The sequence below is a fragment of the Pristiophorus japonicus genome, chromosome 10 (assembly GCF_044704955.1).
Source record: "Pristiophorus japonicus isolate sPriJap1 chromosome 10, sPriJap1.hap1, whole genome shotgun sequence".
NCBI lineage: Eukaryota > Metazoa > Chordata > Chondrichthyes > Pristiophoridae > Pristiophorus > Pristiophorus japonicus.
The window spans coordinates 66,616,019-66,629,279 of record NC_091986.1 but is presented as its reverse complement, the minus strand read 5'-3'; the positions used below and the strand labels follow the sequence as shown (position 1 = coordinate 66,629,279).

Sequence of the window (13,261 nt, the reverse complement as noted above, 5' to 3'; positions counted from 1 at the left end):
CATTCAACAGTCATACTTATACAAATAAAGATCCAACCTGAATAAAAATTTATAAACAAAGCAAAGATGAAATATTCCATGTTCCTACCTGTGTGAAACAGCATCAGGCTTCGAGCTGCGGTGCTTCAGGCAGGCCTTACTTCCATCAGTGTCTGGACGGCAGCCGAAGAAACAGCAAGCAGCTTTCGAGCTGCGAAGGGGACGGAGGCCATTCGGCCAGGGGATAGGGTTGGCGTTAAGCCACAGCGGCGGCAGCAGAAGCCTCCGAGCTGTGAAGACTGAGGCTGTTCGGTCAGGGGTCCATGAGACATATCTTCACTTTTCCTCTAGTCCCTTTAAAAATGGCCGAGTGCCATTGTTTATATGCCACTGCGCGTGCGCGCGCTCCAACGCGGACGCGCAGGGTTGCCGGCACGACGTTGCCTTATTTAAATTAGCCCCGCCCCCCACTACTTGTAGAATCGCCGTGAATCTCTTGCTCTGCCCCCCCCCCCCCCACTGTTCTGTGCACACCGCGGCAAGCTGCTGAAGACCTGCAGGGAGCCGGAGAATATGCAAGTATTTTTTCGGTGCACTTTCGAGCGCGAAAAACGGGCGTCCAGGTCGGGGCTGCGCCGTTCTCGGCGCGGCCCGAAACTTGGGCCCTTAGAGAGTTAAATTGAAGATAATTGTACTCAGAATATTGGGACAGGGAATATAAATAGGTATTATCACGTTATTTCTGGTAAATAGTTTTTATATAATTGAAATTATTTTGTAAATAGTTTTTACATAGTGAAGTTATTTACTGATATTGTTGGGGCCTATCAAACTGACTGGTATACAGCGTAGAGAGTACAGAGAATGCAGAGTACAGCGATGAGAGTATAGAGTAGAGAGATTATTAAAATTAGTGAAAGTAATTAATCGATAATGATGGGGCCCATGCTTTCCCTGCCTTTAACTGCAATTGCTCACACATTGGTTACTGAAAGGATGTGTAAAGTCCTTACACAATACCACAAATCCACACGAGGCACATTCTGTGGACAAGGTCACTCCATGACCTGAACCTTTATTCACAGGACCAGGAAGTGATGACCCTGTGTGGGACCTCCTTTTATTATATACCTGGATGACCAGGTGAGAAGTGTCTCCCACAAGTTCATCCCCTGTGGTCAAGGTGTGCATTTCTTATGTATATACAGTGTTGTTACATAAAGGTTACATACATGACATCACCTCTCCTCAACATCTTATTGGGATGATAGGTTAAGTCTCTTGGGTGGTCTGCACTCTCGCATGGAGCGCTGCAATTGAGGCTCTGGTTGTTGAGCCTTGGTATGCGTGGTTCCGGGCTGACCACCGGGACTGTGCATGCTGCTGAATGTTCTTGTTGCTCGTTCACTGGTGGTGGTGTGAATACCATCTCATGATCTTCCTCAGGTTCCTAAGTGTCCATGCTGAACCTTTTTTTCACTTGGTCCAGATGCTTGCGGCATATCTGCCCATTGTTAAGTTTAACCACTATGACCCTATTCCCCTCTTTGTCTATTACAGTACCCTCGAGCCATTTGGGCCCCAAAGCGTGATTGAGAACAAATACCGGGTCATCAATTTCTATACATCTCCCCCTTGAATTTCGGTCATGGTACTCGTTTTGGGACTGGCGCTTGCCCTCAACAATGTCAGACAGGACTGGATGAATGAGGGACAACCGAGTTTTGAGTGTTCGTTTCATGAGTAGCTCCGCAGGTGGGACCCCCGTGAGCGAGTGCGGTGGAGACCTATAGGCCAGCAGGAGGCGCGATAGGCGGCATTGAAGGGAGGGTCCTTGAATCCGGAGCATGCCTTGCTTTATGATTTGGACCTCACGTTCCGCCTGGCCATTGGAGGCCAGCTTGAACGGTGCTGTCCTGACATGGTTAATGCTAGTACCCGGCATGAACTCCCGGAATTTGTAGCTTGTGAAACATGGGCCATTATCGCTAACAAGGAAGTCTGGCAAGCCGTGGGTCGCAAAGACCGCACGCAGACTCTCCACGATGGTGGATATCGTGCACAAATTCAAAATGATGCGTACTCGAAATGAATCGAGTGCATCAACCACAATGAGAATCATTTTTCTCATGAACGGGCACGCGTAGTCTACGTGAATACGTGACCATGGCCTGGTGGGCCAGGGCCACGGGCTGAGCGGGGCCTCCCTGAGGGCATTACCTAGCTGGGCACATGTCGTGCACCTGCGAATACAGTGTTCTAGGTCTGAATCAATTCCCGGCCACCACACATGTGACCGGGCAATGGCCTTCATCAGCATGATGCCCGGGTGCTCGCTGTGGAGTTCCCTGACGAATGCTTCCCTGCCCCTCTGGGGCATGACTACCCGGTTGCTCCATAATAGGCAGTCGGCTTGGATGGAGAGCTCATCCATCCGTCTGTGAAGCGGCCCAACCTCCTCAGGGCAGGCTCCGTGTGCGGGTGCCCAATCACCGGTCAAGAAACATTTCTTAATCAAGGATAGGAGGGGATCTCTGTTGGTCCAGATTTTGATCTGGCGGGCTGTGATGGGGGAGCCTGCGCTGTCAAAGGCATCGGCAGCCATGACGATCTTAGCGCTTTGCTCCGCTGCCCCCGTGGTGGTGGCCAGTGTAAGCCTGCTGAGCGCGTCAGCGCAATTTTCCGTGCCAGGCTGGTGCAGTCATATGCAGCAAGTGTGAGAACCCATCGCTGTATGCGAGCTGATGCGTTGGCATTGATAACATCCCTGCTGTCAGACAGCAAGGCTAACGGCTTGTGGTCCGTTTCTAATTCGAACCTCCTGTCAAAAAGGTACTGATGCATCTTTCTCACCCCATAGACACATGCGAGTGCTTCCTTCTCAACCATCCCATAACCCCGTTCAGCTTGAGCGCGCGACCTGGAGGCATAAGCTACAGGTTATAGTGGGCCCTCAGTGTTACCCTGCTGCAACACGCATCCAACCCCATAGGACGATGCATCACATGTCAGAACCAATTTCTTATGGGGGTCGTACAGGGTCAACAACTTATTTGAGCAAAGTAGGTTCCGCCTACTTTGAAAGCCCGTTCCTGACAGTCACCCCAAAACCAATCACAACCCTTACGCAGGAGCACGTGTAGCGGCTCCAACAATGTGCTTAAGTTCGGCAGAAAGTTCCCGAAATAGTTCAAGAGTCCCAGAAATGAACGCAACTCCGATGTGTTGCAGGGCCTGCGCGCTCGTTGAATCGCCTCAGTTTTGGATTCGGTAGGCCGAATCCCATCTGCAGCAACCCTTCTGCCCAGAAACTCGACCTCGGGAGCCAAAAACGCAACCTTAGACTTCTTGAGTCGCAGGCCTACCCGATCCAGTCGGCGTAGCACCTCCTCCAGGTTGTGGAGGTGTTCCTCGGTGTCACGACCGGTGATAAGGGTGTCGTCCTGAAATACGATTGTTCCAGGGATGGATTTGAGCAGGCTTTCCATGTTTCTTTCAAAAATCGCGGCCGCTGATCGAATGCCAAACAGACACTTGTAAACAAACAGGCCCTTGTGCGTGGTGATGGTGGTCAGTAGTTTCGATTTGTCGGCCAGTTCTTGGGTCATGTAGGTTAAGGTGAGGTCCAACTTGGTGAACAGTTGGCCGCCAGCCAGCGTGACAAAAATTCCTCGGTTCCCGGGAGCGGGTATTGGTCTTATAGGAACACCCGGTTGATAGTGACCTTGTAGTCGCCACAGATCCTGACTGAGCCATCTGCTTTTAGGGCGGGAACGATGGGGCTTGCCCAGTTGCTGAATTAAACAGGCGAGATGATGCCCTCTCTCAGCAACCGGTCCAACTCGCTCTCAATTTTCTCCCGCATCACATATGGCACAGCTCTGGCTTTGTGGTGCACTGGTCTGGCGTCCGGGGTGATGCGCATCACCACTTTGGTCGCTTTGAATGTCCCGACGCCAGGCTGAAATAGTGACTCAAATTGCTGGAGGACCTGTGAGCATGGACTTCGCTCCACAGATGACATGGCGTGCACATCCCCCCATTTCCAGTTAATTTCAGCTAACCAGCTCCTCCCCAACAGTGCGGGACCATTGCCCGGGACAATCCAGAGCAGCAGGCGGTTCACCGATCCATTGTATGTGACCGCCAACATTGCACTGCCTAGCTCGAATGATTTCTTTGGTGTACATCCGTAATTGCGTCTCAATGCGTTCTAGTTTGGGTCTGCTGGCTTTGAGTGGCCACAGCTTTTCAAATTGTTGAACACTCATGAGTGACTGGCTGGCCCCGTGTCCAGCTCCATGCGTACCGGGATGCTGTTTAATCGGACTTTCATCATCATAGGTGGCGTTTTGGTATATGAGCTGTGAATGTTTGCCACATGAACCTGCTGAACTTCCTTGTCCATTGATTTATCCCAAGCGTCATCCTACCTTGCAGACCCCTCATCTGGTTCATCCGCCTCGTATATTAGCCTGGTTACAGGCTTTCTGCACATTCTGGCTAAATGGCCACTGAGGTTACAATTTCGGCAGACGAACTGTTGAAACCTGCAAGTCCTGGCAGCATGTCTTCCCCCACACCTCCAGCATGAACTGAGATTCCCATTGTTGTGAACAAAAGAGCTGTTGCCAGGCATTCCTCACTGATTGTTCCTTTGACTGTTCTTGAGCACCCTGTTAGTAGGTGTCAATGGCCCCATCCCAGGCCGCATTGTCCACTGGAGGGGGGGGCGGGGGCGTAAATGTCCATTCAGCCTGCCATTGTCTCTGTTGGAGACTTACTCTTGGGTCTATTGTTGCCTGGGGTGTCTCAAACTGCCCTTGCCTGCCTGCGGGGCTCTGTGTCGCGTTTATGATACTGACTCCCTGATCCATTGGAGGTAGAATTGCGCGCGTATATTATCTTGGTTTCCTCCTTCCCCGCCATAAAAGTCTGAGCGATCAACGTCGCCGCTTCCAAGGACAAGTCCTTGGTCTCAATTAGCTTTCTGAAAATCCCAGCATGACCGATGCCCTCAATAAAGAAATCCCTTAGCATCTCCCCACTGCAGGCATTCGTGAACTTACAGGCTGGCCAAGCACCGGAGGTCCGTAACGAAATCCGGTATGCTCTGTCCTTCCCGAGTTGGTGTGTATAGAATCTGTGTCGGGCCATGTGTACGCTGCTCGCCGGTTTGAGGTGCTCACCGATTAGTTTGCTGAGCTCTTCGAAGGTTTTGTCCGCCGGCTTCTCGCGTGCGAGCAGGTCTTTCATGAACGCGTAAGTCTTAGGTCCACAGCTGGTCAGCAGATGAGTCCTTCGCTTGTCGGCCGCTGCGTCTCCCAGCCAGTCCTTTGTGACAAAACTCTGCTGGAGCCTTTCAATGAAATCGTCTCCGTTCTCACCAACACAGTACTGTTCATCTGTGCTGCCGGTGGCCATTCTTGTGGGTCGATGATTCCCGCTTCTCGTCGCCAATGTAAAGTCCTTCCACAATACCACAAATCCACACGAGAAACATTCTGTGGACAAGGTCACTCTATGACCTGAACCTTTATTCACAGGACCAAGAAGTGATGACCCTGCATGGGACCTCCCTTTTTATATACCTGGGTGACCAGGTGAGGAGTGTCTCCCACAAGTTCACTCCCTGTGGGCAAGGTGTGCATTTCTTACGTATATACAGTATTGCAGTGTTGTTACACAAAGGTTACATACATGACGGGATCAATCGAAGAGGTGGCAGAGAAATGCGTAGACTGAGACGAAGACAGAGGAGGAGACCGGACAGCCAACGAAGGTACTTGGAAAAGCAATCTTACCTGAACTTGTCTGAAAATGCTTGTCTTAGGAGGCTGCGATTCCGGAAGGAGGTCATCGATGAGATATTTCAACTCGTCAAGGATGATCTGCAGCCTTGCAGCACCATCAGAACCACACTGTCCGTTGAGGTGAAGGTTACTGCTGCCCTAATCTTTTACGCATCGGGATCTTTTCAGGCTTCAGCTGGCGACATCTGCTATATCAGCACGCTACACACTGCTGCATTCGACAGGTGACTGAAACCTTTCACGCTCGCAGGATGCACTTCATAAGCTTCCCAACAACCAGGGAGGCACAGACCGAGAGGGCTTTGGGTTTCTCGAGAATAGCAGACTTCCCCAAGGTGCAGGGAGCAATAGACTGCACACACATTGCCCTGAAAGCACCCTTAAAGAACACAGAGGTGTTTCATAACAGAAAGGGGTTCCACTCACTAAATGTGCAGCTTGTTGTCGACTACAACCAAACAATTTTAACAGTGAATGCTACATTTCCTGGCAGCACCCATGATGCGCACATCTTACGTGAAAGTGTTATTCCTAACCTGTTTGTTAATCAGCCAGAAGGTCACGGTTGGATGCTGGGGGATAAAGGATATGGCCTTGCCAGTTGGCTGATGACCCCTCTGTGTAATCCTGTCACTGAAGCACAGAAACGGTATAATGAAAGTCACATAGCGATTCGCAACATCGTTGAAAAGACAATTGGGGTCCTAAAGCAGCGCTTCAGATGTCTGGATCATTCTGGAGGCAGCCTGCAGTACCACCCTGATCAGGTAGCAGAGTTTATTGTGGTGTGTTGCATGCTGCATAACCTAGCTATAAAGAGAGGACAAATAATGCCAGATTATGCTGCAGGTCCACCTCCAGAAGGAGATGAGACAGAAGAGGCAGCCGGCGAGGATGAAGAGGCGGGAGAGGACGTGGGCGAGGACATAGGGGAGCTTAATCAGCATGGCAATCTAGCACCGGAACCACCACACCTTTCCCGAACACCAGTAGCCACGGCCGCTAAGCTTTTGCGTCAGCAGCTCATTAATGAACACTTTGCATGAACTATTAATTGTGGATATTCAAATGTTCAATTACAGTTAGGGTTAATCAAAAGTTTCATTTGCGTGGGGTTTCCTTGTTGTCTTTCCTGCACTGGCCTATCATCTGAATTAGTTTAAGTAAAGTTTAAAGTACTGGCAAAGTAAAAGTACTGGTAGAATGACAGAATAAACAAACAAACATGCATGAAAAACTGTACGTTTGAAAACTAATGTAACTAAGAGAGAAGGCACAAAAGTTGTTGAATAAATGTTTTTTTATTGACAAAGATAGAATTTTTTTTATTAACTAATGAGGGGAGGGGGAGAGAGAGAGAGAGAGAGAGAGAGAGAGAAAGAAAAGAGAGATAGAGAAGAGAGAGAGAGAGAGAGAGAGAAAAGAGAGAGAGAAAAAAAAGAGAGAAAAAAAGAGGGAGAGAGAAAAAAGAGAGAGAATGTATGTAACCAGCATACTACTGTAACTCTTATACAATTGTAACCCTCATGTAACCACTACATACTGTACATACTTACTAGAAATGCACATCTTGACCACAGTGGGTGTACTTGTGGGAGACACTCCTTACCTGGAGATTCAGGTATATAAGGGGAGGTCCCTTGTAGGGCCAGTACTCCTTGGTCCCGGTAATAAAGGTGAAGGTCACAGAGTGACTGTGTCTGCTGTATGTGCCATGTGTGATTATGTTTAAGAGTTAAGGACTCAACACCTGGCGATGGGAATCACTGAACCCAGAGGATGGCCACCGGTAGCTCAGAGGAACGTTACTTTGTGGGTGAAGACTGGGACGATTTTGTGGAGAGACTCCAGCAGACCTTTGTCATGAAGGACTGGCTGGGAGAGGATGTGGCTGACAAGCGGAGGGCGCATCTACTAACAAGCTGTGGGACAAACATGTATGCGCTGATGAAGGACCTGCTCGCACCCCACAAAGTGGCCGACAAGTCTTTTGAAGAGCTCAGCCAGCTGATCAGCGAACACTTAAAACCGGCGAGCAGCATACACATGGCCCGGCACCGGTTCTGCACACACCAATGTCAGGAAGGGCAAAACATCTCGGACTTCGTTGCAGACTTGCAGCGCTTGGCCAGCCTCTAAGTTCTCAGATGCCTGCAGGGGGGAGATGTTAAGAGATTTTTTCATTCAGGGCATTAGCCATACCGGGATCTTCAGGAAGCTCATAGAGCTCTAGAAGGGGCAGCATTGCTAGCTCAAACTTTCATAGCTGGGGGAGAAGAGACCAAGCTAATTTACGCGAATAGTCCTGGGTCCAACGTGGCAACGGACCAAAGAATTAACGTGATAAATGCGGTTCAAGATCTCGCAGTCAGGCAAAGGCATTTTGAAACTGCAGCAGTCAGATAAAGGCATTTTGTAACTGCCTAAGCTGAAACCGACTGTAAGGTAGGCCCCCGACAGGGACAATGGAGAGGGGAGCGGCAATTCACGCCATTTAGGGGACCATTAACACCCACCATCAGAGTGTTTAGAAACAAACAAGGGAACAATCAGAGAGGAATGCCTGCTAACAGTCCTTTTGTGAACAACAATCTCAGCCAATGCTGGAGATGCGGGGGCAGACATTATGCGAAAAGCTGCAAATTCCAGCAGTTCGTCTGAAGGAATTGTAATGCCAGAGGACATTTGGCTAGGGTTTGCAAACAGCCGGTAGCGAGGCTAATCTATGAAACAGAGGAATCAGGCGAGGGGCTTGCAGTGCAGGACAATGCCTGGGGTAAAGCCATGGATGCTGAAGTTCAGCGGGTTCATGTGGTTGACGTCTACAGCTCATACACCAAAACGCCACCCATGATGATGAAAGTTTTATTGAATGGCATCCCGATGCGCATGGAGCTGGACATGGGAACAAGCCAGTCCCTCATGAGTGCACAACAATTTGAGAAACTCTGGCCACACAGAGCTAGCAGGCCCAAACTGGAACGAATTAATACGCAGCTTCGGACGTACACCCAAAAGATCATTCCAGTGCTAGGCAGTGCAAACGTGGTGGTAACACACAATGGGTCACAGAACCAGCTGCCACTCTGGATTGTTCCAGGAAATGGCCCCGCGCTTTTGGGAAGGAGCTGGCTAGCTGAGATGAACTGGAAATGGGGGGGGATGTGCACACCATTTCATCTGTGGAGCGAAACTCATGCTCACAGGTACTACAAAAATTTGGGTCACCGTTTCAACCCAGTGTCGGAACGTTGAAGGGCACAAAAGTAGCGGTGCCGTACGTGATGCGTGAGAAAATAGAGAGTGAACTGGACAGGCTGCTCAGAGAGGGCATAATTTTGCCCGTTGAATTCAGCGACTGGGCAAGTCCCATTGTTCCTGTCCTTAAAGCGGACGGCTCGGTTAAGATCGGTGGTGACTACAAAGCCACTATCAACCGGGTTTCCCTGCAGGACCAATACCCGTTCCCGAGGGTGGAGGACCTTTTTGCCACTTTGGCAGGTGGCAAGCTGTTCACTAAATTGGTCCTCACTTCGGCCTACATGACTCAGGAACTGGCTGAAGAATCCAAGCTTCTGACCACCATCACGGCGCACAAGGGTTTATTCATCTACAACAGGTGTCCTTTTGGCATCCTTTCGGCGGCTGCCAGCTTTCAGAGAAACATGGAAAGCTTGCTGAAACCCATTCCCGACACAATCGTATTCCAGGATGACATCCTTATAACGGGTCGAGACACCAAGGAACACTTCCACAACCTGAAGGAGGTGCTACGCCGACTGGACTGGGTAGACCTGCAGCTGAAGAAGGCCAAGTGTGTGTTTTTGGCCATTCAGGTCGAGTTTTTGGGCAAAAGGGTTGCCGCAGATGGGATCCGGCCTACAGAATCCAAAACGGAGGCGATCCGTCGTGCGCCCTGGTCCGGTAACACATCGGAGTTGCGCTCACCCCTGGGAATTTTGAACTATTTCGGGAACTTCCTGCCAAACTTAAGCACATTGTTGGAGCCGTTACACGTGCTCCTGCGTAAGGGTTGCGAATGGTTTTGGTGGGACTGTCAAGAACGGGCTTTCAACAGGGCGTGGAGCCTGCTTTGTTCGAACAAACTGTTAATGTTGTATGACCCCTGTAAAAAAAATAGTTTTAACATGCGATGCATCATCATACGGGGTTGGGTGTGTGTTACAGCAGGGTAATGGAGACGGCCAACTCCAACCGGTGGCTTATGCCTCCAGGTCGCTCTCCCAGGCAGAGCATGGGTACGGCATGGTCGAAAAGGAAGCACTCACTTGCGTTTATGGTGTGAAAAAAAATGCACCAATACCTTTTCAGCAGACCGTTCGAGTTAGAAACGGACCATAAGCCATTAACTTCTCTGTTGTCCGACAGCAAGGCGGTCAATGCAAATGCGTCAGCTCGCATACAGCGATGGGCTCTCATGCTGGCTGCGTATGACTACATCATACGGCACTGGCCAGGCACAGAAAACTGCGCTGACATGCTCAGCAGGCTTCCCCTGGCCACCACCGAGGGGGCGGCGGAGCAAAGCGCTGAGATGGTCATTGCCATTGAGACTTTTGACACCGCAGGCTCCCTTATCACAGCCTGCCAGATCAAACTCTGGACCAACAGGGACCCCCTCCTATCCATGATAATAAATGTGTCCTGAAGGGGGATTGGGCGCCCATACACGGGGCATGCCCCGAGGAGGTCAGATCATTTCAGAGACGGATGGATGAGCTCTCCATCCAAGCCGACTGCCTGCTATGGGGCAGCCGAGTGGTCATGCCCCAGAAGGGGAGGGAAGCATTCATCAGGGAACTCCACAGCGAGCACCCTGGCATCGTGTTAATGAAGGCCATTGCCCGGTCACATGTATGGTGGCCGGGGATTGAATCAGACCTGGAACACTGGGTTCGCAGGTGCACGACGTGTGCCCAGCTGGGCAACGCCCCCAGGGAGGACCCGCTCAGCCCGTGGCCCTGGCCCACCAAGCCTTAGTCACGCATTCACGTGGACTATGCGGGCCCGTTCATGGGAACAATGTTCTTGATAATTGTCGATGCATACTCGAAATGGATCGAGTGCATCATATTAAACTCGTGCACGACATCCATCACCGCGGGGAGCCTGCGCACGGTTTTCGCGACCCACAGCTTACCGGACATTCTGGTCAGCGAAAATGGCCCGTGTTTCACCAGCCATGAATTCCAGGAGTTTGTCGGGTAATGGCATCAAACATGTCCAGACGGCACCGTTCAAGTCGGCTTCCAACGGCCAGCCGGAATGTGCGGTCCAAGTCATAAAGCAAGGCATGCTCCCCATCCACGGACCCTCTCTGCAGTACTACCTTTCGCGCCTCCTGCTGGCCTATAGGTCCCGGCCGCACTCGCTCACGGGAGTTCCGCCAGTGGAACTCTTCATGAAACGTACACTCAAAACGTGGCTATCCCTCATCCACCCAACCCTGGCAGACATTGTTGAGGGCAATCGCCAGTCCCAAACCAAGTGCCACGATTGTAACTCAAGGGAGAGGTGTATAGAAATGGATGATCCGGTATTTGTACTTAACCATGCATTGGGACCCAAGTGGCTGGAGGGCACCGTAATTGGTAAAGAGAGAAACAGGGTCATAGTGGTCAGACTCAATAATGGGCAGATGTGCCGCAAACACTTGGACCAAGTAAAGAAAAGGTTCAGCCTAGACACCGATGAACATGAAGAAGAGCATGAGATGTCAACCACACCACTGCCAGTGGATGAGCAACAAGGACAATCACCAGCATGCACAGTCCCTTCGGCCAGCCCAGACAGGCCGGAATCACCTCAGTTGACAGAAACGCATGCCAAAGCTCAGCCACCAGAGCCTCAACTGCGGCTCTCCACGAGAGAGCGTCGACCGCCTGATAGACTTAACCTTTGAGTCAAAAAGACCTGAGGGGGGTGGTGATGTCATGTATGTAACCAGCATACAACTGTAACCCTTATACAATTGTAACCCTCATGTCACCACTGTACACTGCACATACTTACTAGAAATGCACACCTTGACCACAGGGGGTGTACTTGTGGGAGACACTCCTTACCTGGAGATTCAGGTATATAAGGGGAGGTCCCTCGCAGGGCCAGCACTCCTTGGTCCCGGTAATAAAGGTGACGGTCACAGAGTGACTGTGTCTGCAGTATGTGCCATGTGTGAGTATGTTGAAGAGTTAGGGACGAGAGAGAGGGAGAGGAAGCGAGAGCGAGAGCGAGAGAGAGAGAGAGAGCGAGAGCGAGCGATGGGAGGAGGGGGGAGAGAGAGGGTGGGAGGAGGGGGGGGAGAGAGGTGGGGGGAGGAGGGGGGGGAGAGAGAGAGGGTGGGAGGGGGGAGAGAGAGAGGGTGGGAGGGGGGGGAGAGAGAGAGGGTGGGAGGGGGGGAGAGAGAGAGGGTGGGAGGGGGGGGAGAGAGAGAGGGTGGGAGGGGGGGGGAGAGAGAGAGGGTGGGAGGGGGGGAGAGAGAGAGGGTGGGAGGGGGGGGAGAGAGAGAGGGTGGGAGGGGGGGGAGAGAGAGAGGGTGGGGAGAGAGAGGGTGGGAGGGGAGGGAGAGAGAGAGGGTGGGAGGGGGGAGAGAGAGAGGGTGGGAGGGGGGAGAGAGAGAGAGGGTGGGAGGGGGGGAGAGAGAGAGGGTGGGAGGGGGGGAGAGAGAGAGAGGGTGGGAGGGGGGAGAGAGGGAGAGGGTGGGAGAGAGAGAGGGTGGGAGGGGGGGGAGAGAGAGGGTGGGAGGGGGGGGAGAGAGAGAGGGTGGGAGGGGGAGAGAGAGAGGGTGGGAGGGGGAGAGAGAGAGAGAGGGTGGGAGGGGAGAGAGAGAGAGAGGGTGGGAGGGGGGGGAGAGAGAGAGGGTGGGAGGAGAGAGAGGGTGGGAGGGGGGGGGGAAGAGAGAGAGGGTGGGAGGAGGGGGCAGAGAGAGAAAGGGTGGGAGGAGGGGGGAGAGAGAGAGAGAGAGAGAGTAGGAGGAGGGGGGAGAGAGAGAGAGGGTGGGAGGAGGGGGGGAGAGAGAGAGGGGGAGAGAGAGAGAGGGTGGGAGGAGGGGGGAGAGAGGAGAGGGTGGGAGGGGGGAGAGAGGGAGAGGGTGGGAGAGAGAGGGTGGGAGGGGGGGGGAGAGAGAGGGTGGGAGGGGGGGGAGAGAGAGAGGGTGGGAGGGGGAGAGAGAGAGGGTGGGAGGGGGAGAGAGAGAGAGGGTGGGAGGGGGGGGAGAGGAGAGGGGGGGAGGAGAGAGAGGGTGGGAGGGGGGGGAAGAGAGAGAGGGTGGAGGAGGGGGGGAGAGAGAGAGGGTGGGAGGAGGGGGCAGAGAGGAGATGGGTGGAGGAGGGGGGTGAGAGAGAGAGAGAGGAGGTGGAGGGGGGTGAGTGAGGGGGGTGGTGGAGGGGAGGGGGGGGGGTGGTGGGGGGAAGAGGTGTGAGTGTGAGAGGGGGGGGTGGTGGGGGGGA

At 52.4% G+C, this 13,261-nt stretch overlaps 2 protein-coding genes across 2 annotated transcripts in view; one reads left to right on the top strand and one right to left on the bottom strand.

The window, feature by feature from the left end:
• LOC139275007 (uncharacterized) overlaps positions 1-13,261 on the bottom strand; it is a 107,792-nt gene that overhangs the window by 54,212 nt on the left and 40,319 nt on the right. Inside the window, exon 2 of the mRNA XM_070891861.1 lies at positions 6,329-6,425. The gene's annotated coding sequence lies outside the window, so the exon portion shown is untranslated. The remainder of the gene's footprint in view (positions 1-6,328; positions 6,426-13,261) is intronic.
• Positions 1-13,261, top strand: part of LOC139275006 (uncharacterized) — a 486,480-nt gene that overhangs the window by 439,907 nt on the left and 33,312 nt on the right. The window lies entirely within an intron of this gene.